Source organism: Eimeria mitis, genomic scaffold (assembly GCF_000499745.2).
Source record: "Eimeria mitis Houghton genomic scaffold, Emh_scaff519, whole genome shotgun sequence".
Lineage (NCBI taxonomy): Eukaryota > Apicomplexa > Conoidasida > Eucoccidiorida > Eimeriidae > Eimeria > Eimeria mitis.
Window position 1 is genome coordinate 1,073 of NW_013573480.1, and position 2,016 is coordinate 3,088.

Below are 2,016 nucleotides of genomic sequence, written 5' to 3' on the forward strand. Positions count from 1 at the left end.
GGGTTGTGTGTAAACCCGAATTGAATTGAAAATCCACCGAGTTTGTGGCGACCTCACCGCCCGCGGGCTGCGTGCCCAGCCTCGGGGACCAACCGGTCCGCACCAGATCTCCCCTTCCTTCTTAATCTTCACCCTTCATGCTCATTTTGTTTTATTAGTTTTTTAAATAATCAGCTTAATTGTTTTGCACAGTCTAGTGCTCTTTCTTCAAGCTTCACAGCCTGAAGCTAACAAGCATGGCGTGGTGGACAAACAGTGCTCTGCAGACTAGTTGGCGAGGAAAGGGGGTGGCTATCTAGGCAGCTAACGGAAGTTTGCCTTTCTAGGCAGGGGCGACTGTCAGCATAGCAACCAAACCTGCAATTAGAATGGTGGGGACGGCAGCTACTTCAGCGCCATCTCCAACAGGAGTCTGCAGGTCGTCTGCTGTCATATCTTTCAATGCAGTTGTTCGTGCAAGAAGTCCGTTGAACTACTCCTCACTGCAGGAAAGAAAATGAAGCGGACACACGCACAGCGTCAAAAAGCACATCACCAGCTTTGTTGGTTATTGCTTCTAGACAAATTTGCCAACCCTTCCTGGGGGCTGCGCTCCGAAACCCAAAACTTACTTAAAGGGGGCTGCATCCTTCGTCGTTGCAGGGCTTAATTTACAGAAAAGCACAGCCTCATTTGTTACAGTTTCAGTTGGCCCTTGTGGATCGCTCCTGTCTGTTCGATCTGGTTGCGGATCAGTCCCAGTTGTTACTGCGACACACCTTCCAATAACGCAGCCGGTTCTAGTGCTCCTCAGATCCGAGAAGATATGCCAAATTGGAACTGTCGGCTTTGTTCCATATTGTTTGCCACTCGGTTTCTTTCTGATGGTATGTTTTTTGCTGGAAGAAGAGTTAACATAACACAGCATAAGCAAAAGTGATGTGTTGGCTGGAGAGAAGTCGGCGAGGCTGGTTAGCTGTCTGGTGTGTATCATCATCGCGTTTCGATATACAGAGAAGAGCTATGGGACTTTTCTGTAGTGAGGCTGACTACGACATTTCCTTACTCGAAGGCTGCCAACCCTGCCTCAACCGCCTAACGGTAGTTAGGAGTGGTACCAGCATACTCGGTGTACTCGAAAGTGTGAGGAAATGTCTCCTTCTGTATACCCAAATTAACAGATAAGAGCAAGCCCTTGTATCAGTCCGTCTCAGACAATCAGCTGAATTGCTCCCCAGTTTCTGTCGGGTTTCACTGAGTGGCTTCGAGCTGCCGTTGGCACAGTATTAGTGCCCGTAGCTTCAGTGCAAATCCCCCGCTTTTGTCCTTGTTGTACGCACAATATCGGATGTTATGAATCCCTCCCGAGCCCCTGCATTCTCTCCTGTTGCGGCCTTTACGGACGACCTTAAGGAATCGACAAGGATGTCATCCTCTGTGACTACACTGATGCGAACAGGGATTTTTCCATTACGGGCCAAGTTGGCACTCAAGTAGACATCCGCATCGAACAGAGATCCACGACGAGACAATCAACGGGCGGTTGAGGCTCGGTCTCATTCGCAACTATGCAGTTGACGGCTTGAGAACGTGCAACATGGAGGGGAAATAGAAAGAAAATGATAACGTATAGCGGGTTGCATAATCACCAGCGTGCACATCTTGTACCGTAAGTTTGCATGTTGGAGTGCTCGTCTCCGTTTGAAGCCCGCAGAGTGCGAGGAGGCAAACGGCTGCAGTCGTTTTGTAAAGGGGAGCCACCTATTTGGATTTATTTAGCTTGTCTTTCTATTGAAGTCCTTGTGTGCTCCGGAGAACCATCAGATTTGTGGCAGGCCCGCCTCTAGGGGTGCTACCGGCCCAGAGATAGCCGACAAGCTGGACAAGCCTAGGCTTCTCCTTGCTTGTCATTCACACTCCATGTTCATTTTGTCTAATTACTCTTCTCTTTATAGCCCGTTTAATTGTTTTGTTCGGTTTCTAGTCTGTTATTTTTGACAATGGGACCCATTTTCAAGGGAGCAGCTGTTGTTTGCC